We start from the raw sequence: 26,900 nt of genomic DNA, 5'->3' as shown, positions 1-26,900 counted from the left end.
GCTTGAAATTTTTGCAGCTGTGGTCCTAATCCTCTTCAGCTAGATCTACAGATCCACAGTTAATAGCTTGTGGCTAAGAAATCCACTTGAATTTCCTAGCACATAATGCACCTGTAGCTGAGGTCTCTCATATCTCTAACTGATTACTTAGCATCTGGAAGACAATAACTTAGCATCATCTTTTTCACACATACAACTCTCAGGCATAATGCATCTTGGTTTACAGAAGAGACTACTGTAGATTTTATGCTTTAATCCTGAATATTGCTTGATACATGCTAACAGCAATTAGACATCTTCACAATTCCACAATGTCCCTGTGTTAATGGCAAGACAGATTCACAGGGTTTTCACCATGAATTAGGGGGCTGTGTTTTCAGTACAACAGCAACTACTGTGAATACTCTTAACAGGTGTTCAAAAAAAGATTGGAGGTGGTACTTGGAGCCATGGTTTAGCTGTCAGGTGGTGTTAGGTAACAGATTGGACTTGATGATCTCTGAGGTCTTTTCCAACCTGGTTGATTCTGTGATTCTATGTGTGATTAATGGATTTACTAGACTATACATTATTCCCAGAACCAAGCTTGGTGTGAAATGTTTCTATCATGTTTGGACAGGAAATTGGCTGTATCAATAGATTACAGCCTAAGGATTCACAACAATGCAACTATGCAGCCCTGAAGGCTTGCTTTTAAATAAAATTAATGCTGAATTGAAAAAAAAAATTGTATAGTGTTTACTTTATCATGCTAGGAGTCACAAGTAAGAATTTTGCTATCTTGTATCTCTTCTTTATTGTCAATTCATATGCTTTGGCCATTCTTAAATATTTGCCAATGGCTTTAGTTAACAAAATAATTTTAGCTTAGTATTTGTAATACTGTAGTTATTCCCTACAGTAACAGATTGTTTAGATAACACTGCAAATACAGAGGGAACCTTATCTGTTAATCGAAGACAGAACTGGCATCAAGTCATCAAGAGTGACCTCAGTATTTGAATATAAAGGATGTTTTAAGATGGTGCCAGCAGCTCCATGTTTTACCATGCCTCAGAAAACCTCAGCCACTTTCTCCAGGAAGTGTGAGTATTGTGGCAGGGCCAGAGCAGATTCTGGCTCAGCTGCAGGCAAACAGGGAGGAGGGGCACAGCCAGCTCAAAGACAAGAGGTATTTTCACCTTCCCAGTCCCCAGGCTGAACTGGCAGCCCCTGTACCTCTCTGCTGGTTGCTGGAGGCCACTCGATTGACATGGATCACTGAAGGGGTGTGTATGTGGGTGGTGTAGAGCCAGCAACTTTGGCTTTGGGCCAGCTGGGGAATTGCCTACGTCAGGGATTTGCAGAAACACAAACCTGGTGGAAAAGAGACAGGATCTTGTCCTAAAGGTCACAGCAGCTTATTTTTTATACTTTGAGTATGCTTTTGACATCAGTTTTAACAACAGTGCATACCTTTGTCCTTACAGCTAAACTTAATGAAGAAAGCAGTAACTCTTATGTGCCAAGATGTGCCACTGGTATAACAACCAAAACAGTTAAAAAATAGATGCAGTATTACTTTTCCCCTTTTTCGGATGATCCTTTCCAAGAGCATCATTCTGAAGACAGTCTCTTACATGGAAATCAGAGTATTATGGCACAAATAAACGTCAGGCCTTTTGAGCATGTGTTCCAGGATCACCTCCTACAGCTCCACACACCAAGCCTTGCCTGGACTGCAACCCCTTCAGCTCCCACTGACCTGACAGTACACAGTAAACTGGTACCTTGAACCTTTACTCTCCAAAACACCAATCATGGAAATCTTCCCTGAGATGAAGAATGCACACATTCAAGGGTCAAGCATTTCTGCTAGGAGCCTTAAATAACATCTCCTGTCACCATAGGTTGAATTTAAATTTGTATGCATAACTATGAAGTGAAGGCTAATTCAGTTTGTGCCTTTATTTTTCCTTTGCAGTGTCTCACAGGCAAGGATAATGGCTTCTGACTTCCATTTTCCATGACTGGCCCACACACAGACAGTTTTATTTGAAATGAAGAAAATTCTTTTGCAAGAAATAGCAAACCCAGCGAATCACCTCTTGTGTTAAACTGTAACAATTCAGATGAAACAAATAAGACTCCTGACTCCCCCAAAACTGAAACAACCATTGAAGCATCCACTCAGGGCAGAGCACTTCATATAGACATCTATATAAAATTAAGTCTGATAGTACTGATATATATCATAATGCAGGCACCAGAATCACCTGAAAACAAGCTCAGCGTAATGACTATGTACTGTTGACTTTTATTTTTGGTCTCCAGGGCATAGTGTTTACTTTGCTTTAAAATTTATGAGTCATTTTGTTATGTGCCTCTTTTTTTAATTAGTCTGAAGGAAAGAGTCATTTGAGAAAGAGAGCGGAAATCAATCCTGATTCGATACTGATAGCTACTGTGCGATGTAAACTGTGTGTTCTTTCTAATTAAATGTAAACATGTGCAGTTCTAAAGTCCAGCAGTGATGACAACAACTACTAGAAAGGATTGCTTAAGTCCTGGTCAACTGATTCTTGTGAACCTTTTGTTCATACCGTAGGTGAGCTTGTGCAATCTGTCACAGGGTGAATGCCAGTTGCAACTGACTTTATTTTAGGTCATCTTCAGAGAAAAGACTTGACAGGAATGTGGAGCACTCTGTAATACCTCCAGTTACCCATTAACTATGTCCTTCTGATAGCTAATCAATAGCATTGCATGGAGCCAAACACACTGCACTGAACTGCCCCTCTTCCAAAAGCCAAGTCTTGGTAAATATTTAATGGCAGTAAAGGTGTTTTGACTCTTATCAATCTGATATGTTAAAGAACTCTTGAAAGAAATTTTATCTTGCTTCTCTCTGCATAAATGATTTGTTCAGTTACAATTTTAGTCTTAGGCAGAAACACTTAATTTAATGATCTAATGCTTTTAAATCAAGGACAAAGAAAATGTAGTTTCAATCCACACATCACAAAATACAGAAAAAGAAATGTTTATTTCCTTGACAAAGTGCCAACTAGAAATATACATCAAGGAACCCAGCCCTTTACACTGTAGTAGTAAATACTGCATCAGACTCACTCAAAACCTGTTATACAAGTGCACATTTGAGATTTTCTTACAGTCTCTTTCTTTTCAGTCTCTGAAAAATTCTTATCTCTCACTCATATCAAGATGGTGTAGGCTTTTTATCCTCTTTTCACCAGTGAACAAAAAAAGCCTATAAAATAGTTATACTAAGATCTAGAGACTGTGGGTTCCCATACAGTGAATATTCTTGTTTTCAAGTGAGTATACTCTCAGCTAGTAAGTTCTACTAAGTATTTTACCATTTTCTGATTTCCTTTGGAAAGCAGCTTGTCTGTATCACTAAACAGAGAAACATTTCTATCCCGATCCTTCTGTACCCCTCTGCTACACCCAGGCAGGATCTGAGCATCTCCTTAGAGACTTGGATAGGCTTATTCCACCACTCTAGGCTAATGCCACAGGATGGAAGATGGCTGTTTCCTGACCCTGTCCCCCAGCAGTCTTCCAGCCTTCTCTGCATGTTCCAAATTCAGTATGAACCTAAGTGTTTTGAAGAAAGCGATTCAGCAGTAGATCCAAGCTTTTTCTTGGAAAATAATCTGGGAATAAAACATTGATAGTGTTTCAGCTTCCAAAATGTGAATCACTATAAATGTTTTCCCAGAAGTATAAGCATTATATTTTTTTTTCTCCTAGGGTTTAAGTGGCCTCTTTAATGCTCTTGATGCCATTCAATAGATTTCAAAAATAAAGATCATGGGAATAAATCCCAAACACTAGCACAGATAAACTGAACAGCCCAGAGTTTTCCAAACACTACTAATTTGCTCTGATGAAAACAGTATTAATTAAAATCATAAAGGCATACAAATCAATCAAGCAGCAAAGTGCAGGGCACTATTCAAGAATGACTGGCTGAAGAAAACACGTTACTAATAACTCCAGAAAATATATTGTACTTTAGTACAATGTTATCTTTACAAATCAGACATGATGGTGAATTTTATGGCTGTCCTGATTTGCTATTGTGATCACTTGGCTTAACTCCCCCACTGACCCAGAAAAGCAAGAGATGTCTCGGACCCAGGGCTGGAAGCCAGCCCTGCCTTCCAGCATGGCCAGGAACATCCAGCTGAGTAGATGGAAGAGTATCTCAAAGAGAAGGCAATTAAAAGAAATACAAAGAATGGAAATGTGTTTCAAAGATGGAATAATCAAATGCATATGGAATTTGAAAGGGATGATCTCATGGGTGAGTGGAGGAGCCCCAAAGCTAGAAATCCTCAGTTTGACTGACCCAGCAAGGGGAATCACAAGGGGGCCTCTGCCCTCTTGTCATTACTTTATTGCTGAGTGATTCAGCTGGTTAAAAATCTTAAAATTACTTAAAAGAAAAAAAAAAAAGTAATATACCTTTCTTTCATTTGAGGATATTCCCCTCTCTGCCCCAGGAAAATAAATCAGAGTATTTGAACTGTTTTGTCTAATCTTTCTCAAAGCTGTTACTGAAAAATACTAAGTGACTCTGACCAAAGGCAAGCAAGGTGTCCTCTGCTCCAGCACATGCCCAGCTGCAGTCACCATGTGGCACAAGGTGAGGCACACTGTTGAACTCAGGGTGAGTGTGCTTAGCATACGGTTCCCCTGCTTTCTTGGTACTGTGCAGAGCAACACGTGCCACTCTGCGATGGCTGCTGTGTCACTTGGAGGACTCCATCTGCTGCAGTTTGAAAAGCGTCTTCCAGACTGAGGCAGGCGCCTGTAACATCTACTTTAGAATGAATCGTAGAATCATAGAATGGTCCAGGATGGAAGGGACCTCCAAAGGTCAGCAGGGACACCTCCAACTAGATCAGGTTGCCCAGAGCCTTGTTGAGTCTCACCTTGAATATCTCCAGGGAAGGGGCCTCAACCACCTCCCTGGACAACCAGTTCCAATGTTCCACTACCCTCACAGTAAAGAGCTTCTTCCTGATATGCAGTCTAAATCTGTCTTTCTCTAGTTTGAAGCCATTAGCCCTTGTTCTGTCACTGAAGGCCTTTGTAAACAGTCTCTCTCCATCCTTCCTGTAGGTCCCCTTCAGGTACTGGAAGGCTGCTATTAGGTGTCCCCGGAGCCTCCTCTTCTCCAGGCTGAACCACCCCAGCACCCTCAGCCTGTCCTTGTAGCAGAGGTGCTCCAACCCCCTGATCATTTTTGTGGCCCTCCTCTGGACCCTCTCCATCAGGTCTATGTCCTTTCTTTAAAGTTATCATGGCTTCTCCCATACAAAAATAAAGTGGGTTTGGGAACTGCTACACAGATAGAAACTTAGCAAGTCACTTCCTGAAAGCCCTGTAAAGACACAATGGCAAAGTATCCAGTAAGTTATGCCTTACCTACTGCCACTGCCAAACCTTTGTTCATATAAATCATACAACTTCTTGGACAGTTAAGCACTACGAAACAAGGCAGTTAAAATGATGGCTTAAATGATAAAGGGAACGCCTGGGAAATTTAATACAGGGGAAGTCTGCTTCCCTATTGTACCAATGCTTACCAAAGCAACTGGGCAGACTTGTCTGGGCTATTCCCTTCAACGTTAAACAAGGGCACACGCTGGGGGAATGATTTAGTGGATTTGGGATCACAGCTCTGTCTTGAATTCCCTCTTCTATTTCACATCGTCTGCGTGGCACAGAGCAAGTTACAACATGCAAACTTTTGTGTGCCATGCTGAAACCAGGAGTAAAATGCCTTTGCCTTGCCCTTTTTTTTTTTTTTAACTCCCCCCCCCCCCCCCCCCCCCCTTAAATTCTAAGCTTTGGGGGCCCAGCATTGCTTCTAATTACCTGTGTGTGCCGCATCTAGAAATATGAGGCCCTCACCTTGGTTCAGGTCTCGGTGTAAATTATTATTCATGCAAAGAAACAAAAAGGTGGTAATTAACAGTATATGTGTTTTGGAAATGCTTAACCTTGGCAGACATATCCAGGTCTGGGGCCTTTATGGAAAAACCCACAAGTTTCTCCAAAAGAGGTAGTTTCTGCGTCCCCATTGCAGGTTCAGGCACTATTGCCACCATGGGGCATAGGCAGTGACAGCAGCTTCCTGTGCTTGAGCTGCTGCGAGCATCAAGACCCTTATTACCTGGGATGTTCTTGCCTTCCTCAAGGCAAAAGGGGCCAGCAGCTGGATACAGCCCACGGACTGGAAACTGAATTGCACAACTCACCTACCTCTGAAAAGTAAGAGATTAGACTGGCAGCTGCTGGAGAAAAATTAGTGAAGAGTGAGCACCCCAGTGCAGGGGTTGGAAAGAGGTTGCAATTGGATGAAGAATTGATTTCTGTATCCTAAAACTTCTAAATCAGCTTCTCCCACCTCTCTCTTGCTTTACCCTCATTAGATTTGACTGTTGGACTACTGAAATAGAATCTTTAAAAAATAATATGGTTGTGCACTTAAATTTGGCCTGGATGAAGAGGAAAGCAACAACTTCATGAAGCAGAGGTTCACAAGAAAAACTGCAGCTCTTTCTTTTTGCCAGCAGGCAATTTCTCCATAACCAGCAGGTAAAAATTAAATACTGCAACAGGAAATGTATTGGTTGCACTGAACCAAAGAATTAATTATTTTCTCAAGAGCTGACAAGGAAACTGAATGAGTATGAAAGCTCTTGTGAAATCTAGCAAATACTGAATTCAATGCTGCTCAATTCCTTTTTTATTTTTGAACAGGACAAGATAAGTATTAGTATGAATACTGCCTACTGTGCTTATACACATACAACAGATACTATAATCTCCTCTGATAGGAGCAGTAGTATTGCTTAAAAGGGGAGAACTAAATGCCTGCATCACAGTAGTCCTTATTCTGCTGTCACAACTGTAGAAGTAAAATAACTTTTGGCAAAGACAGTAGGGAAGAAGAACTAAATGGAAGAATAAGTATTTCTGTATCTCCACCAGAGACCTTAGGATGGAAGTTCCTTTTACAGAATATGATTGAAACAAACAATGTAATGTTACATGAGCCAGGATAATATTAAGATCCTGCCTAGCTCAGAAGCAAAGGAAAGATAAGTCAGATAATATAAACCTTGCTACTCACCCTCCCTCCCACTCCTTTGGATGAGGGACAAACTCACAGTACTTCTCCTTCCTCCTTGGTGAAATCTCTTCAGTGATAGTGGAAGTCACTAGTGCATTTCCCATTGAGGACCAGGAGAAAGTCTAGCAAAGAGTGCTTCAACTTTATTTGTATCCAGAAGCTAAAGACTGTGGCCATTAGCAGGTGCTTACACTGTTCTGGGTGTCTAGTACAATTAAATACTTGTAAATCTTACTGCTTCCTCCTGAGAACAGAATATTAGAAGAAAAAGAATGCAAGAAAATATTGCTTCATATACCAAGAAAAGATGAGCAAGTAGAAAAAGTTCCTTCAGCAGTAAAAAGAAAGAATAAACAATCTAGATGTTTGAAATTTTGGCCTTGATGACCAGGGGATAGGTATCACATAAATCCATCAGGGTAAGTTTTGAATCTGATGCCCAGAGTTTTTAACCTTCATGAGGTGTGTAAGATCAGAACCCACGAATCAAGCCTAGGAAATGCCTCTCAGTTACTTTCTCGGGGACAGCGGGTGAGCAGATGTCATTCCTCTGTTTAATCAGGAGTTAAAGCGCGTATAGTAATTCCTTATTTTCACAATATTCCTTCTGACAAAGATAACAACCATAAGAATGGCTCCCAGCTGGCTAAACCTGACATACAGGTTTTGTTAATAAAAAAATAAAAAAAAAGCATGACTTAATTAATGAAACAGATCTATTAAGACTGTCCCCCCAATCTAACACAGTGGCCCCACCTACAGCTGAACTTCACACGACCTGTCTTACGCAAAAAGAGTTGTAATAACTTGCACTGGAAGCTGTTACAGAGGAAAGATTGCTAGGAAGGAAAAAAGTAAGACTCAGAAATGCACATAATGCCCCTAGAGGAGACAGCTTAGCATTTTCACTTTTACTCAATGTTCTTTTACAGTGAATAATTGAACTGACTTTGCTAAACTGTGTAAAATTATTTCATCAGCAGTAATTATGTTTGATCTATTAGCACCTGATACTATCTATTGTCTAAATTGCTGGCATTCAATCCATGAGTAATGTCAACAGTATTAACGTCCATTATGGAAGCATTAGTCGAGTAAAAATCATTTTGAAGTGTTAGACATTCTTGTAACCTTCCTTCAGCATAATGCTCAAAAGAGGTTTCATTATATAGTCTTCTTGGATTTTTTTTTTTTTATCCTAAAGGCATGTCTTTAATTGTCTGCAGATTCAGGATCTTTAAACTCACAAACAATTTACCTGTTTTGTTCTGGCAAGCATAAATCTGTAGCAATCTACTCATTTTACATTCTTCTCTGTTCCCGTCTAGCTGTCCCACATTAAATGGCTATCCAAATTCACCTCCACCAGCTCTGGCAGACTCAAAACCTCCTTCACTAAACCAGTTTCCCCCCCCCTTCAATCATAAAGAGCTTCACTGTTACAAACAGAAAGACAGAACTCTGCAACATTTCCACAACAAAGTTTTATATATATATATTCATTGATCTGATCAAAAAACCCCAATGTCAAACCTGATTTAATACAACAACTGGACTCACCTACCTGGAAAGTAGATACTTTTTTTTTTTTTCCTCTTTCTTGCAGAGACATCCTTATTTCAAAGGTTTCTGAATTCTTGCTGCCTTGTAGCAGAGGAATATTATGAACTGCTTGAGACTGTGTTCTCACTGAAAGCAATGAATACGACAGTCTTTTCCAGAATAAAAACTTACTTTCTCTCCTTGGACTAGCAACTTCACAGTAATTTAGAGGAAGCAGGAGAAACAGTTGGTCATTAAACATGAAATGTATTAATGGGGCACCCACAGCATATGTTTTGTCTGGAAAAGGTAGTTCTGTACTTGCATTTCAGAAGGATTGCTGCCGTACAATAGCTACTGTGATAAATGTAGTTTTGCCCCACTTAACATTTAGCAGAATCTAATAACAAAAACTTAAATAACTGTATTAAAAAAAAAAAGTAAAAAAAAAAAGGCATGAGTAGCACTATTCACATCTTACAGCTAGGGGAATCGAGAAGCAAAGGAAAAACATTCCAAAAGAGGCCCTTCATTTCCACTCCCCAAACGGAGACCTTTAGGAATTGGTATTTACAGGGACTTCCAACTCCAATGACAAATCAGAATATTCAAAGCAGGAGCCCCCCCAAGCCCTCTAGCAGCATGTCTAAAAGCATTCCCTTCTCTAGATTCGTGTTGCTCTCAAAGTCCTGCTGGGTGCTCTGGAAACCTCAGACTGGAGTATATGGATGGAGCATTTGGCTTTCTTGTTACGTGGTGTTGCTGGAAATAGAACTTCTGCAGAGCTCAGAAAAATGCTCCAAAGTAGAAGTGACACAAGCTATGTAGGATGCTAGCTTCCTTAATAAAAGGGTTTACATAATTCCCTGGAGTAGAGGGAAAAGTGAATGATACAAAGTCTGGTACTTTAGGACATATAAAGAGGAGACATAATTCCTAAGGAGAGATATTCTGTCTGCTCCCAAGCCCCTGTGAATCTGTTCTTTATAGTTTCCTTTTCTAGTGCTAGTTCTTCATGATCTGTTGAGCCTTAAAAATCATGACACTTTGATGAAGGCTTTGTGTCTTACCCTGAAGTTCTGCTTCATTTAGGTAATTAGGTCAGCTCTTAAAATTTTAGGAGTCAGAACAGCAATGGAGATAAAGTAACAGGATCACTGCAGAGCACATTTAAATCAAGCAGAGAACTCTGAAGTCCAATGTAAATATATCTGTTCATAAGGAACTCCAGAAATGGAGAGAAACAGGCATGCTCACTAGGTCCTTTCTGTGTAGTTCTTTTGTCTTGCTTTGCCCACTCTGTAGAAAAGTAGTTCTTAAGTTTCTCTGAGGAAAAATCTTAGTTCACAGGAATCTGAAGAACAAAGGTTAAAAACCTATGCCTAGAGATAGGGAGAACGTGACCAAGTTCGGGTGACAGGATTGTTCAGATGGTGGAGAAAAAGCTTTGTGACAGGCAAATCAGGTATTTTACAACAGATCAGCACAAAAATCAGCTCTCCAAAATATCAGAAGCCAGAAAATGATGCACATTTATCAAAAGACAGTAACATCTTGCCTCTGAGGAGTAAAATTCACTGGCTGCTCAAGCTGGAGCACAGGCAAGCCTTCAGAGGGAGACTATGGGAGAGAAAAACGGAATTTAACATTCTCTGAGTAGCTATGGTGTGTGGGTGGGAAGAGCTTCAGTTGCCAGCCCCATCAAGTCCTGACAAAAGGAATGTGAGAGCTGTTCCCAAGGTGAGAGAAGACAGGCTGAACAATTTGGGTAATGGGATCACATTGAGCTAACAGGATCACCATGACTTGCTCAGCTTCTATTGGTGTACGTCAAAACTCTGATGTCTTTTAAAACACATTCTACAGCAGTAGGCTAAATCTTGAGGCATTTTGGAGGGAATTTACATATCTTCAGACATTGAGACTTGTGTGGAAAGTCTGTGGGGCAAGAACACTTCAAGTTCAGAAGTTTACGAGTTGTGAGAGAAGTTTTTCCTCTGCCAGAGAAAGAAAATAACAACACAAAACCAAACTCAAGACTAGAACTTGTTAACATCTTATTAAACAGGCATGCAGAGGCTACAGACACTTCACATTTGCACAAGCTTCCAGTTGCTACCTCTCACAAATTGGGTGTGGACCAGAGAATAAACCAAACTCCACTGTGGCACCAAACCATACCATGGCACGTTCATATTGGCAAACACTGACAACATTGGGGAATGTAAGTTTTCTAGAAGCTCTGGAAAACTTGCTTAATGATCTTGGTTGTGGTGCTCTGAAAGCATCCTAGAGATGCTCTTGACTCAACCCATAGTAAAAAAAAAAAAAAAAAAAAAAAAAAAAAAAAAAAAAAAAAAAAAAAAAAAAAAAAATAGTACAGGTCAAAATGATTAAGTTTTGGTGCTTGTAGTTAAATTAGGCTCCAAAGGGGCACATGCAGATACCTTCCCAGCTGCAAACTCAGGTACCTAAACTTATGTAACCAAGACTGAAAATATTGGCCATGCTGTTTAACAGGCAGATCTGCTGGGAGGCCTCTTGTAACTAGATTTTTTTTTTAAAGCCTTAGATTATTGGACAGATACTGGCCCAAGTCCAGTCCTCAACCACAAATCCAAAGAAACAGCTCAGAGCAAACCAGCAGCCTTATTAGCTTTTAAAGATTTCATTTTCAAGAACTCAAGACCCTTTATTGACTAATGAAAGGTTGGGTCCCCAAGCCCACAGACTGATGTTGCTTGGAACATATTTTAATCATTTTGAAGTGCTAGCAGCCATCTGTCTAAAGAGCTTTGATCGCATAAACGAACTCTGAACTGCAGCTTCTTCTGCCTCCCAACCCTTTCAGAAAGCCAAAGGGAACTCACAGGCATGGCAACTCTGAGACAATTCAAGGCCTATTGATGTGATAAGACCACTTTTTTTTATTTAGCACATCATTAGACTTAATGACACCACAGATAACAGATAAAAAAAGATACCATTGTCACCTCCTATCTTGGGGCAGCAATATCCAGCTGTTACTTCACTGTTTCTACCCAACACTCTATGTTACTATGTTATTTTAAAAGAACAGATAAAGGAAATAAAAGGACTTTTTCCCCCTTTCTTCCCTACCATACAAAATGCTAACAAAATAAATATATTACAAACAAATAAAATAAAAGACAAATGAGGACCTTTTCTCCCCCAGTATTCTCCAACTTTTTTTTTTTTTTTTTTTAAAGATGCAGAATACAATCAAACAACTCTCAAATAACGCACTGTATTTACAGTTTAGGCTATTGGCTGTTTGGCAGACACTGTCTGCACATATGAGTCTAGTTTGGCCAGCACTGAATATAAATTTACACTGAAAAGAGAGAGATCCTTTACAGTTGCAGCTTTAAAAATGTTAACATTTACAAACAGATTTTACACAATTGCCAGAATTATTTCCTACTGGAAGTCTTGCAACAATTTGGGCATCTCAAACCTTATTTTTGTGGTTCGAGTTTTCATCCTAGTGTCTACTGAATGGTACAGAAACATGCTATTAACCCTGAAAGCCTAGAAGCAACAACAATGTTGAGCTGGAAGAAAAAAAAAAATAAGAGCCAAGAAATGACAAATGACCTGAGTAGCCTTAAGAAAATGGCAAAAATTGTAGCTCTCTTGATGAAAAGAGAGACACAATGGTGGATTTTGAGTGGCAGGCCATGACTTTATCTGCTCCAATGGTCAGCAACCTCATGGTTCCTCAGGGTTCAGCCCTGAGATTACAGGACCTGCAGGTTTCTCTCCCTTCTGAGATCTGATTCTTGATCCTTTTACTCACTGAGGACATTAGTCAGCAGCCACCAGAAGAAACTTTTACTGCTGCACACTGCAACATTGTATTTTTCAGTTCATGCTAATTGTGGCTATCTTGCTTTGTGAAGAGGGTGAAAGAAAGAGCACTTATGTGTTGCTCATGAAAACATTAGTGGGGGGTCATGCTCTAACCTGGAGCACTGATCACAGGATGTCAGGGGTTGGAAGGGACCTCCGAAGATCATCAAGTCCAACCCCCCTGCCAGAGCAGGGCCATAGAATCTAACAGAGGTCGCACAGGAACACATCCAGATGGGTCTTGAAAGTTTCCAGAGAAAGAGACTCCACAACCTCTCTGGGCAGCCTGTCCAGTGCTCTGTGAGCCTCACAGTGAAGAAGTTCCTCCTCATGTTGAGGTGGAACCTCCTGTGCTGTAGTTTCTATCCATTACCCCTTGTCCTATTCACAGGGTGCAACTGAGCAGAGCCTGTCCCCTCCCTCTTGACACCCAGCCCTCAGATATTTATAAACAGGTAGGAGAAAAGATGACAAAAACAAAACATGAAGGGGAAGAGCTTCTTTAAATTCACTTTGATGTCAAAGAAAATATACCACTGAGGATTCATACGTTGTGACTCCCTCTCTTTCCTTTTGTGGCTTATCATTCTGAACCCACAGCCAGAAAAACTCCTATTAATGAGGCGGTAGCTCCATACCACAGCTTACATGCTTTTTTGCTGGTGGTAGAAAAAACTCCAGGTTGCTCTGTGCTCATTCTTCTTCCTGCCATGACCATAGGAACTGTAGCTTACATTAAGTAAACTATTCCTAACACGTTACATTTTACTTAAATATTTGAGAGGCTCAGAACTGTGTAAATCCCAGCAGGCCCACTTATCCACAGGAAAACTGTGGCTGAAGCTTCCAGGTTGGTCTCTACTCTGTGTTAAGAAGGACAGCCTTCACACCTATGCTGAAAGAATTACCCCATCAGAAGAGTAACACATTGTTATGCAACGCTCGACACAATGTTCCATAACTCCCTCTTCCGAAACAGAAGATCTCAACCACATCAGGTAGAAAAGCTAGCTGTGGGCAGAATGGAAACCCAGAAATTTTTCCAGAAAGTGGCATTAGAATGACATACATGAAGCAACTCCATAAAAGTTCTACCTTAAAACAGAGGCAACTGAATGAAGAAATTACCTTACTCTCAGCTTCTCTTTGTAAACACCACAGGTGGGAAGTCATCTGGCTTGTGTTCCGTGACAGGCAGGGAACTTCTCCCACCATCAGAATTCCTAAATGCTTCCTAACAGAAGTTTTCTATTGATTCCTCTGTGAGCAGGGTTAAACTCAAAGTAAGAAAAGCAATGTTATCACAGAATCACAGAATTAATCAGGTTGGAATAGACCTTCAAGATCATCAAGTCCAACCTATCACCCAACACCATCTAATCAACTAATCCATGGCACTAAGTTTCTCATCCAGTCTTATTTTAAACACCTCCAGGGACAGTGACTCCACCACCTCCCTAGGCAGCCCATTCCAATGGCAAATCTCTTTCTTTGAAGAATTTCTTCCTAACATCCAGCCTAAACCTCCCCTGGTGCAGCCTGAGACTGTGTCCTCTCATTCTGTCACTGGTTGCCTAAGAGAAGAGACCAACTCCCACCTGGCTACAACCTCCCCTCAGGTAGTTGTAGATGGCAATAAGGTCTCCCCTGAGCCTCCTCTTTTCCAGGCTAAACAACCCCAGCTCCCTCAGCTTCTCTTCATAGGGCTTGTGCTCCAGACCCCTCACCAGCTTTGTTGCCCTTCCCTGGACACGTTTGAGCAACTCAACATCCTTCTTAAACTGAGAGGCCCAGAACTGGACACAGTTATGTGTAGCACTAGCTGCAAATTGCTATGTGGAAAGTCTTCTCATCAAAAAAAAAAATTTTTTTTTTAATCAGGGGATGCAAATTCCAACACAAAAACTATGTTGGCTTTCTGTGGCAAATTCCTAAGTGAAAAATTTCCTTTCAGCGTGACATTTCAACTTGAAATGCTATTTCGTTTTACTTCTTCAGCTGAAGAGAACTGAAGCGAAAAACATTAACATGAACATTTTCTTTATTATTATTATTGAATTGACATTTTAACATAAAAACATGTCCTGTGAAAAATCAACAAAAAAGAAATGGCATTTAAAGTCCTCCTGACAATGTTATTACTCTATATCTCTAAATATTAATAACAAACAAATTCCCCTTCATACAATATTTATAGGGCAAGGCAAATTCTTTTTTCTTCTTTTTTTCCCCCCAGTTCTAGATTTTCTTTCAAACATCTCATGGGAAAAACTGTCTTTCAAACAGCTCTTATTAGACACACAGTTTTACTGTATTTCTTTAACTTGCTCTAGAGAGGGCTACTGCTTACCCTGTGTCTCTTTTCCTTCCCTTGCTTTAAAGTAGGAGTACCTTCATAGTCTTAGATTTCTCAAGGTGGTATAGAAAATGGTAAGACTTCTTGTTCAGTTTATATAAATAAAGCAGCTGAAGTGGAGTTTAGTGATGTGATTCATCTATATCCATCCAGCATTTTAACAGAAGCAGAATATGTACCCTCTGGTCACATACCCTTTCTACCAGGGAACAGATTTCATAATCCTGCCTATGCTCTTTATAGATTTTCCAATGTTTTTGCGTATCCTTACACTATACAGCTTAGATACTGACTCCACTCATCCAAATGTCCTAATTTTTACAAGTCTTTCTACGGGAGTCAAATACTTTGTATTACTAATCTCCTTCAATCTATCAGTAGCACTCAGCCAGCTGTTCACAGACAATGGAAGTAAAAGAGAAGGAGAAAGAATCAGCCAGGTGAAGGAAAGCTGCTAACAGAAAGGGAGCAAGGCTGTGTATACAGAGTCATGAGACCATATCAGCATCTGATGACAAGGAATTCCTTTCCATGAACCAAATCCCTTCTCCTAGGGAAGAGCAGAAACTCGTCTGAAACAGCAAAACTGACAGGGTAAGTGTTTTAGTTCATGTGGTTTACCTCTCTGCAGCAAACAGGTAGAGAAAAAGTTTGCCTAAGTTTCATGAAGTACAATATAAGGAGTTGCAAAGTGTTTTTAGATTTAATGTGCTTGGTAAAAAAAAGTGACTGGTTGGCCCTCAACTAATTTTAAACACTCATGAAAGTGTGTCAATGCAATACCACATGCAATAACAGAAGCAGAATTAGCTTAGCATACGCTAATTATTAAAATTGCATCACAGAATGTGTTAGGCACTTTGGTCCACATTCACACTCCCCACATCTTTCCTCAGACCTGCTGCTTAGTGTTTCCTATTGGCAAGGCACCTCTGAAGGCCAAGAGCCAGCCCCTGGAAACATTAAGCACAAAGATTTCATAAAATGTAGGTCAGACCAATCCATGCCTGAGCCAACAGCAGCACAAGGCAATTTGAGTGTACTACATTCATTGCCTTGCTGCTTGTGGGGATGGCATGGGGTGGCTTATTATTCCTTCAGGTGGCTGGGATCTCTGACAGTTCAGTGCTTCCTCTCCCTCAAAGATTTTACGTGTTGCTAAAGCTGAGTAGGAAATTGTTTTGCTCAGTGAGATGGGAAAATTTCCAAAATCATGTCAGGGCTAAAGGAGAAACATTCACAAGTACTTTTCATGTGTGTCTCTGAATGAGAGACAGAGGGATCTCAGAGAGCACTCTAAAGGCTAATATATTGATTTGGGAGGCAAAATAAAAAGACATCCCCTTCCTCCACCCCCCCTTCAGATACTGCCTTTTCAGTTCATTGCCTGCCAAACAGGCATCGTGAACACTAAGCCTATGGTATGTACTGGAGTTTCTCCCTACCACCCCTCCTCTGTGCAAATGGTCAAGTATTGATTGTAGTATGGATGTGAGTCTGGTCTGCCACACTCCCAAGAACGTTCCCTATCCACTGATTTATAAAGTCAGTCTCTCTGTTATTGCTAGAAAGAAGAGCAAATGCAGAAGGAGGGATGATAATCAATTCCAGGCTGGAGAGCAAGAAGTCTGGGAATGGGGCAGGTGGAAGTGGATAATAAATCCAATAAAGTGTGCAATACATCAGGATAACAAGATAAGGAGGTAGGGCTCTGTCTCCACCGTTCACCTGCACCAAGACTTTGTCAAACACAGCCAGTAAAACTTCATGCAGTTACTCATCTGTCTTCTTCCCTTCCAACCCAGTGCATGGAAGCAGCCCCCAAACCTAGGACTTCCATCTCCTGCAACACTAACAAGAGCTGTGACTGCACAAGCAATACAAAGACAAAGGGAAAGAAGACAGAGTGGCTTATCAGTGGGAAAATGCTTATAGGACTATGTGTCCCATGAGCAGAGAAAGATCCACCAACCAAGAACCTCAGTTCTTCTGGGGCTGCAGCATCCCACTGCAAAGTGGCACGATAACGGAGGAGAGGCCTGTACCCACAGATCCTAAATTGCAGGTCCAAAATACCATGGTGTTAGCACGCCTCCTGCTTACAAACTGACTAAAATTCTCTGCCATCTCCATGAATCACTCAGAGAAGGTGCAGTTTTGACCCAGCATTTTTCACTAGTTTCAGCACTCAGATCAGTAAATGAGCAGGAAGAAAGCACACGCATTAAAAAAACAAACAGCCAAACAGCAAACTGCAAACAAGAGCTAAATCTTCATTTCTTGCACATCCAAAGCTCCACAAAATCAGTGGGACTTAATATGTAGAGGACAAACTAAGAAATACAGTTTGGTTAGTACTTGAGGTTTTTTTAGAATAATGAAAGACAAATAAAAACCTCTGTGCTCCCTTATAGAGGCATTCTTTTCTACATATTGGGCTGTATCAAATTGTAGTGGGTTAGGTTCCTTCACCAGAAGACATATCACACTGTCTCTGTCTCCCGCTGCATAATAAATGCAAGTGCCTCATCTCTTTGGCATAAAAGAGAATCTTTCCTCTGCATGGAAGCAGGAAATTTATTAGCTCAAGATTTATGGTTGATGTCAGGTGTCTGAAACTCTTGGATAAAAGAGAAGACAGAGAATACTTAAAACACAAACTGCCATCTTCTCCCTGATCTCCCCAAAGCTGTTATGCAAAAAGAACAGCAGGTTTACAGTGATATCATTATCCAGTCATTCTTCTTAATGGCTGTAATTATACCAGGTTATGTCTAAAGCAACTAACACTGAAACAACAGGACTGTTGTACAGCACAATACCTCAACTGCCAAAACTGCAGTGAGCAGCAGGAAAATGAGTCAACGGCCATAACTGAAAAAGTGAGATAAAACCCCAGCCACCAAAAGGACAGTTCTCAGAGGTAAACTGCAGGGGCAGGTGCTCAAGGTATCTGTCTGTTGCTTTAGAGGAAGGACTGAGATCACCATTCTGCAGCCTCACTCTCTCGCTGTGAATGGGTCCCAGTGCATTTGTACTGGGAAGCTGGGTATGAGAATAGCTCAGTAGTACTGATATCACAGACTCATAGAATCAGTGAGGTTTGGAAGGGACCACAAGGATCATCTAGTTCCAACCCCCCTGCCATGGGCAGGGACACCTCACACTACATCAGGCTGCTCAGAGCCTCATCCAGCCTGGCCTTAAACACCTCCAGGGATGGGGCCTCAACCACCTCCTTGGACAACCCATTCCAGGCTCTCACCACTCTCATGGTGAAGAACTTCTTCCTCACATCCAGTCTGAATCTCCCCACTTCCAGCTTTATTCCATTCCCCCTAGTCCTATCACTACCTGATATTCTAAAAAGTCCCTCCCCAGCTTTCTTGTAGCCCCCTTCAGATACTGGAAGACCACAAGAAGGTCACCTCAGAGCCTTCTCTTCTCCAGACTGAACAGCCCCAACTCTTTCAGTCTGTCCTCACAGGAGAGGTGCTCCAGCCCTCTGATATCCTGGTGGCCCTTCTCTGGACACCTTCCAGCATGTCCAGATCCCTCTTGTAATAGGGGCTTCAGAACTGGACGCAGTGCTCCAGGTGGGGTCCTGCACCATGTCCCCCTGAGTGAGACTTGGACTCGAGAAATCTCTGACAAGGAACTGAGATGTTAGCACAAATAGGCTGAACAAATGGTAGAGATGAGATGGTAGAACAAATAGGCTGAAATGCTTGAGCAGGGGTCAGTCAGAAAACCGAACATTTAGGCAGTTGTATTGCCTTGCATTGGCAGTGACAGATTTGCTACTGCAGTGGCTGGGGAACTACACAGAACACAAGAATATGACAAATATTGACATGTTTGGTAGAAGTAACATAGAGTTTTCATTAGCTCTTAAAACTGTAAGGAGAGGAACAGCCAAACAGCAAGAATGACATCATTCTATATGTATGCACAGAGTCCATGAAGCATGGTTGAAATGGTACCATCTGAGCATTGTATTTCATAACATCAGCCATGAAACCATAGAATGGAACTAAATTAAACACCCATCACTGTATTCAGAGCTGGAACAGAAAACAGTCTTTTTTGTTCCAGGACTGCAAATAATGCCTCACAAAGCATCTTTCTTCATCTCTTTTTCCAGTTATAGGGTGATTTATTTCTGTAATTAAGATGAACATTGAGTTTCTCCCTGTGCTTGTAAGTCATTCATTTGAGGAAATCACAAAAAAAAACCCTTTCTAGATTCTCTTCTCTTTCACATCTGTTAATTCCAGTCTTTAAAATGATGAACCTCCACATCATTGTACAAGAAACTTTATGGGAGAACTATGTAGGCTTTCCTAAAAACAATTGTTAGTTAGACTGTTTGCTTGTGTCACTTAAACATGAATTCCAAAGTAACTGAAGTGCCAGTATCACTGAAACTTTCAGGTTTGGATTTTGTTAAAGCTTTTCAACAGTTTATGACTTACAGAAGTGATAGAAATTATTAGAGAGCAAGAAAACTGTTTGCAGTGCTGAGAGAGAATCACAGAATCAACCAGGTTGGAAAAGATCAAGTCCAACCTACAAACCAACACCACCTGACAGCTAAACCATGGCTTCAGGTGCTACATCCAATCTTTTATTGAACACCTCCAGGGATGGTGACTCCACCACCTCCCTGGGCAGCACAGTTACTCTTTCTCTGAAGAACTTTCTTCTCATCTCGAGCCTAAACTTCCCAAGCTCCTCATATTAATTGAAAGTATGATTCAAAAAATATTTATTTCAGGTCACAAGTACAAGAAGGTTTCACTAAAGTGACTCTTCTGTTTCATTACTGAAAACCATCACATAGCTGTAAAATAAGCTATCTTCTCACATGCTGGCTTTAAGTTAGGCTTTCCAATTCCTCTGCAACATGTCACTCCTGGGATTGCGACATGCATCTCTCCATGTTACTATGATTTTCTTTCAGATCTTAATCTCAACTTCAGGAGACTAAAATGTAATTCTAAATTAAATTTCAGCTCAATATTGCTACGTTTTGTTTTGTTTTGGTTTGTTTTTTTTCTAAGTACCTGTTCATTAAGAAATTTGCTGAGATAAATGTGTCTTCCCACTGTGAATTCAAACCTGCAGCTATTTCAGCATCTCACACATTTCAACAGCAAATTGGAAAAACCTTTGGATAAAGACTTTTTGCAAAAAGTTTTCATTGTCCCTCTTACCCTGTGAACATCAGACTTGGCAAATACATGGCTTTTAGAACACCTGATTAAATTACAAAGGAGACATTACAATTGTCATTCTACTAATTATTCAGACTTACTAAAAGCATGCCTAAAATTTGCATTAGAGCGTGGATCACAGGATCACAGGATCACAGGCTCACAGGATGTGAGGGGTTGGAAGGAGTCCGATTCCCCTGCCAGAGCAGGGCCATAGAATCCAGCGTGGATTGCACAGGAATGCATCCAGATGTGTCTTGAAAGTCTCCAGTGAAGGAGACTCCACAACCTCCTTGGGGAACCTATTCCAGGGCTCTGTGACCCTCACAGTGAAGAAGTTCCTCCTCATGTTGAGGTGGAACCTCCTGTGCTGTAGTTTATATCCATTACCCCTTGTCCTATCACAGGGTGCAACTGAGCAGAGCCTGTCCCCTCCCTCTTGACATCCAGCCCTCAGATATTTATAAACATTTATCACATCCCCTCTCAGTCTTCTCTTCTCCAGACTAAAAAGCCCCAGGATTCAGCTTCTCCTCACAGGGCATGTGCTCCAGTCCCTCAATCATCCTGATAGCCCATCCTGGATATACCAACTGTTATTCTCAGCAGCTTCATTCAAAGGTGTGTGAACTGATGCAGATGTCCATATCTGACACAGCTGGAGAGTAAACAATAATGTCACTGAACTGAGCATCACTGCATCTGACTGACTGTGTTCAGTTTTGGGCTACTGCGTTCAGTTTTGGGCTCCCCAGTTTAGGAGGGACAGGGATCTGCTGGAGAGGGTCCAGCAGAGGTCTAAGGGGAACTGGAGCACGTGCCTTATGAGGAGAGGCTGAGGGACCTGGGGCTTTTTAGTCTGGAAAAGAGAAGACTTACAGGGGATTTGATAAATGTTTATAAATATCTGAGGGCTGGGTGTCAGGAGGGAAGGGACAGGCTCTTCCCACTTGCTCCCTGTGATAAGGCAAGGAGCAATGGATGTAAGCTGCACCACAGGAGGTTTCATCTCAACACAAGGGGAAGCACTGGAACAGGCTCCCCAGAAAGGTTGTGGAGTCTCCTTCTCTGAAGATATTTAAGGCCCGTCTGGATGTGTTCCTCTGTGACCTGACCTAGATTGTATGGTCCTGCTCTGGCAAGAGGGTTGGACTCGATAATCTCCTTGGGTCCCTTCCAACCCCTAACATCCTGTGATCCTGTGACTGCAACACAAAACCTATCAAAAGCATCCTTTTAAATAAGGATAGCTCTGTATTTGTCTTTCGATGTCTTACCTTTCTTTGCCAAGGGGTTGATATTTTAGAGCTCTACTTTTTTTGCTGTGCTAGTTAACGTTTGGTTCAGATTATTTGCCTGTGAAAACTCCTGGTGCTAGAGAAATACTGTGGATTTAAAATAAAAATAATTGGGAAAATACTTATGTGCTTCCCTATATAGAGGAGTATTTCTCATGCACAGCTATGCTGGTATAGCTACTATGTGAAAAACAAGCAGTATGCATTAGCATATGTCTAAGTCAGCATTTTAACACGTAGGAGAAGTACACTTCTGAAGCATTATTGAAATAGAAGGAAGCTGATTATAAAAGTGGACAGCTCACATAACAGAAAAATATGCAAATAAGAAAACCCTTGTGATGGTGTTCAAACAACAGAGAGATGTGAGAAAGAAGCAGTGGGATTAATACACCCACAGGCTTCAAAACTTGTTATTTGGATATAGCCTTCTTTAGTCACTGAGGATCTATGATTTGCATTAATCCCTAGCTTCAAGGTGCATCGTGTTGAAACAATTGTATTAGGAAGCTAGAAGCTCTACACTGCTCCTAACTGTTATGCAAATTTTCATTCCTGATATGTATTTTTCGGGTTACTATCCAGAAAATACTATTTTCCTTCTGCGACATGACACAGAAACAACACAAGAAGAACAAACAGAAGCAGGGAAACCTGTCCAACTTTATTTGGAGCCAATTTCCTTCTGTATCTGAACTAGATTCTTCCTCCTTCTCTTTTTCCTCCTTTTTGATATCCTTTCCTTTTAAAAAAAGCTGGAATTGGTCTATAATGTGCTCTCTGTTCAGGGCTGGAATTGTTCTGTGATGTGCTCTCTGTTCAGAAAGTTGAAATTCAGATAGAAATCAATGTTCCATTACTTATTTACCAAAAGCTCATTTTAATTCTGGTTTGGGTCACTCCGGGCTTCCACAAAACTCCATTTCATCTGCAAAGAAGTATGATTTCCAACACAGACTTCTTTCACAGTTGGAGAAAAAACCTGAATAGCTTCAAACAGCAGCAGCTACTAGATCTCAGAACTGTAGAATAATTCAGGTTAGAAATGACTGCTGGAGGTTTCTAGTCCAATCAGCCTCCCTCTCAAAGTGATATCAACTATGACATCAGACTAGGTTAGTCATGGCTTTACTAGGCACTTGAAATTTCCAAGGAGGAGATGGTAAAAATGCACACTGTAGGAGAAGATCAGATTTGAGACCACCTAAGGAACCTGAACATGCACAAGTCCACAGGAGCTGATGAAACGTTATCAGGGAGGGAACTGGCAGGTGAAGTTGCTAAGCCACTATCCATCATACATGAGAGGCTGTGGCAGTTCAGTGAAGATCTCATTCATTGCAGGGTCAGACTAGAGAACTTTAAAGGTCCCTTCCAACACAAACCATTCTATTACTCTATGAAACCTCTCTGGGCAACCTGTTCCAGTGACAGACAGCCCATATGGTGAAAAAGTTTTCCTTTATAAGCAGTTGGCAATCCTCATTTCAGTTCAAGTGTGTTGTCTCTCACCCTCTTGTTACACAGCATTGTGAGGAGCCTGTCCTTGATAACCTCCTCACAGACACTGTCAGGCTGCTGTTAGGTCTCCCTGAAGCCATCAAAAAATGATTATTTTTTTTTCCTCAGCTGAACAAGAGCAGTGCTCTCACTCTCTGTCTTTACAGTGCAAATGCTACAGCTTCCTGACTATACTGGTGGCCCTCTGTCAAACTCACTCCATTTATAGATGTCTTACTTTAACAGGAGACACAAAATTGAATGTAGCATTCTAGACACCAGAAATCTTTCTCCTAAAGGAAAAAAAAAGGGTGGGATTGTTTGTTTGTTTTTTTTTTTTCCCTGAAGGTCTCCCCTTGTTTCCCTCCTTTGAGCATGCCTGTGTACACATATAGAATCACAGAATTATTGAGTCTGGAAAAGACCTCTGAGATCATCAAGTCCAGCTTAGGACCTTAACACCACGACATCAGCTAAACCATGCCACCAAGGGCCACATCCAATCTTTTCTTAAAGACCTCCAGGGATGGTGACTCCACCACCTCCCTGGGCAGTCCATCCCAGTGCCTAATCAGCCTTTCTGTGAGGCAGTGCTTCCTAATATCTAACCTAAACTTCCCCTGGCGCAGCTTCATACCATGCCCTCTTGTTCTGTCTCAAGTTGCCTGGGAGAAGAGCCTGACCCCCACCTGACTACAACTTCCTCTTAGGTAGTTGTAGAGAGTGATAAGGTCCCCTCTAAGTCTCCTCTTCTCCAGGCTGAACAACCCCAGCCCCCTCAGCAGTCTCAACACTCTCCTCTGGACCTGCTCCAGCACCTCCATATCCTTCCTGAAGTGAGGGGCTCAGAACTGCACACAGTACTCGAGGTGAGGCCTCACCAGTACCGAGTACAGGGGCAGAATTACATCCCTAGTCCTGCTGGCCACACTATTCCTAATGCAGGCCAAGATGCCACTGGCCTTCCATGCCACCTGGGCACACTGCTGGCTCATGTTCAGCTGCATGTTAGACATACAGACACACACAGAGACATTCTGAACCGAAAAATCACTCCCCTGATTCTGTATAATAAAATTATATTTGACTTTTTCTTTCTTTTTTTTCCCTCTGGATTGCATTAATGTTAGTGAAAGACTAGTATAAAAATGCACATTTTAATGTGATTGTTTACCTGTGCATGCATTAAAAAATTGTGAATACATGCATACAGTCATTACTTTTAGGATCAAACTCCTGAAGTGTGGTTGTGCACTAAAGCATGGCTTTTGGTATCCTTTGTACACTTTAATGTTAACCTCTAGTATTTGTTTTGTTTTGTGCTTTTTTTTTCTCTTAAATTTGTTTCTCCAGAGTTAAAGGATGATGCAGAAATCTCAGACAAAACAAGGAAAGAAAGAAGAAAAGTAGGAGAAAATGCTTTTTCTAAAGCCAAGACCCAAGAGCAGAAGAAGGAGGAGGCACCAAATGGAGCCAAAATTCCCAAGCTGCTGTCATGCTGGCACTGTGGAGATGACAAAGTGGGAAAAGCTTGTAAAGGGATGACAGAAAAGTAGATGAAGAAAATGGGCACTATGAATATTAATGTGCCTCATTGCAGCTCTGCACTTCAGATGAGGATGGGAGAATGGGTGGAAGCCTCTATTTTGCTCACTGGGGAGCTCTGAAGTCTGTAAGAGAAATAACCGCAGGGAAATGGAGTCTTGAAGAACAGATTATCTCCTAACCTATTTGGATCAAAGCACCAAACTTCCACCTCTGTTCAAAACAGGCTGTCTGAAAAACACTTTCAGTGCTTGCTCGAGATTACCATAGCACTGCAAGCAGTAAAAGGAAATAAAAAGACCCACTAGACATCTACACAAGCATTCCTTAGCTAACTTCCACATACAAAAGAGAGAGTAAACTTTCACTCAGCTGGGATGGCCTGGGAAATGCACTCTTTGCTTTGTCATTCATGATCATTGTGGTCGTCTCACCCTTGGCCTGGTACAGCCTCCAGAGCTTTATGCAAACGTGAGATAGATTCTTTTCTTCACATGCCACTCACTTGGCATGTGTTCAAAGTACTGCCTCATTATTGGATGACAGAGGCTGCAGACATTCATGGAACATAAGGGAAACTTCAGAAGAATCCTCCTAAGGGAAACTTCAGAAGAATCCTCATAGTGATGCAAGAAATTTCTAACCAAGGCAAAATACAGGCCAGAAAATTCAAACATTTCTACTTATGAACTTATAGGAGTTTATTTTTTACCTTTTACATCCCTCACCAGGTTCAACTCCAGGTGACCTCTGGCCTGCCTAGCCATGTCTCTGTACGCACAGAGAGTGTCTCTGTATCAGAGAGGTGGTGAAGCCTCTACCCATGGAGATACTCAAAACCCATCTAGATTTGGTCCTGGGCAACTGCTCTAGGTGTCCCTGCTTGAGCAGGGGTGTTGCACAAGACGACCTCCAGAGTTCCTTGCCAGCCTTCATTGACCTGTGAGTCTGTAGGTCCAGTTCAGGACACATTATCAAAAACCCTTCCTCTAAGGACAGTGAGGCAGGGTATAACATGTTTCACTTTTGACGTTCTGAAGTAGTATGTAACTTAGTGGTGATACAATAGTCCTTGTCCCTAGGGATAATCAGGTGAACATTTCCACACTTTATGCCATCATAAAGCTTACAGTGAACTTTTGCCTGTTCAAATCAAGGACCATAAGGTAATAACACAGCACATTTAGGTGGTGATTCTTGCAAGCCATTCTTGTTAACCTTTTTGAGACTTAAAGCATTTACCTAAGTAAACTGCACCTTCTGCCTACCACACATGTTAAATGTATGTTGGTGCACACTTGATGTGCTATGTCAAAAATATACCTCAAAAGCCAATGAAAAATCTCTTGCAATGTGTAGAGACAAACACAAGCAAAGTCTTATTTCTGAAATATCAGTTGAAAAAAATGGCATTTCAGTTTTTAAATTATTCTACAAAGCACATTTGTGTGAGTAATAAAGACACTATAATAAATTCTTTCTGCTTTGCTAAATCATCCCATAATTTGTGCACACTCTAAATGCTGACCAAATTCATTAAAAGCAATAATCACAAATTGCTCAGGGTTGCTATTCACTATTAACAGGCTTTAAATAAATGCCTATGAGATTTAGGAACAAAAGCTGGTTTTGAAACTTCCCTCCAAGGTCTTAATAAACTTAATGAGAAGGGGAAACTCAAAAAACCTCTAGAAAACTGAATATTTTTCACTTGTAAATGCTGAAACACTGAAAACATACACAGTTCTGTAACTGCAAATGCTTTTAGTCATAGCTAACTAGTCCTCTTTATTTCCAATGAACATAATATTCACACTACATTTATTATTTACCTCTGCAGCCCACATCCCTCATCACAGACATTCAGCCTTCAGATTCACAATTTTCTGCTGTGTTGATGCCAATTCTCCTGCCTTTAACCTGCTGGCAGCTCTGTATCCTCTCTCACACAGGAGGTCAGGATGAAATGAGAGCTGTAACCCAACATCACTCCATAAAACAACCTAACTCCTTCACTGGACCACACAGAGCTTTTCCTTAGGGACTAAACCCCACTGATCTATGCAAATGTTCAGTGCAGCCCACCAAAATTAATGAGAAAATGGTTATTTCTCTCATTCTACATACACCTAAGGAATTAAAACATACATATCATATTGGAGTTGAAAAAAAAAAAACCCAGTCTTTTAGAATTAAAGATTTTATTATTTTAAAATCTATGTCAAGTTAGGTACGTGCAAACAGCCAGGGAACAAACAGGCACTCATGTCAATTGGTTCTTTTGTCCTCGTGGTTTTAAGAGAATGCATTGCTGTAACACACCTTTTATGAGAACCAATTGCCAGCAAACTTCCCCTTTCCCTTAGAAGAAAGCAATAGAAAATTTAGGCTATAAGAAAGACATTTCAAAGAGATGG

At 41.0% G+C, this 26,900-nt stretch overlaps 1 protein-coding gene across 1 annotated transcript in view; it reads right to left on the bottom strand.

Moving 5' to 3' along the window:
- MIPOL1 (mirror-image polydactyly 1) overlaps positions 1-26,900 on the bottom strand; it is a 201,385-nt gene that overhangs the window by 30,078 nt on the left and 144,407 nt on the right. The gene's annotated exons all lie outside the window — the stretch shown is intronic.

The sequence above is a fragment of the Indicator indicator genome, chromosome 4, assembly GCF_027791375.1.
Source record: "Indicator indicator isolate 239-I01 chromosome 4, UM_Iind_1.1, whole genome shotgun sequence".
Classification (NCBI taxonomy): Eukaryota; Metazoa; Chordata; class Aves; order Piciformes; family Indicatoridae; genus Indicator; species Indicator indicator.
The sequence above is the reverse complement of the archived record's forward strand: the minus strand, read 5'-3'. Positions and strand labels throughout refer to the sequence as shown.